Raw genomic sequence first — 441 nt, forward strand, 5'->3', positions numbered from 1 at the left:
TTACTTCTATCTTATAATAATGATATAGGATAATTCTAATTTTTTTTACCAAAAATTTTTTAGTACAATTATATACAAAAAATGATCTCATGAATAATGTTTTTTTTATTAAGTGTGTTCTCTACCTTTTTTTTTGGTAAAATTATTGCATTGTGAATAAATCTTAACTATTTCAGGCATTGAAAAATTATGGTTGTGGCCTTGTGGGTGATGATGGTAATTTTGATTAAAAAGTCAAACTTCACGATTTTAAATTCCAATCAGTTTGGAGGGTTTATACTTTGGGAATAATAGTGTGTGTGATGATAATATATTGTAGAAGTTGTGTTTTTAGAGTTGTTTATGATCTTTTGAAAAATATGTTTTATCAATAAAATTTTTTATCTTATTTACAATATTTATTAGCTATAAATTTATTATTTTAATGTTTTTTTGTTTTAT

The sequence above is a fragment of the Arachis ipaensis genome, chromosome B07, assembly GCF_000816755.2.
Source record: "Arachis ipaensis cultivar K30076 chromosome B07, Araip1.1, whole genome shotgun sequence".
In the NCBI taxonomy this organism is placed as follows: domain Eukaryota; kingdom Viridiplantae; phylum Streptophyta; class Magnoliopsida; order Fabales; family Fabaceae; genus Arachis; species Arachis ipaensis.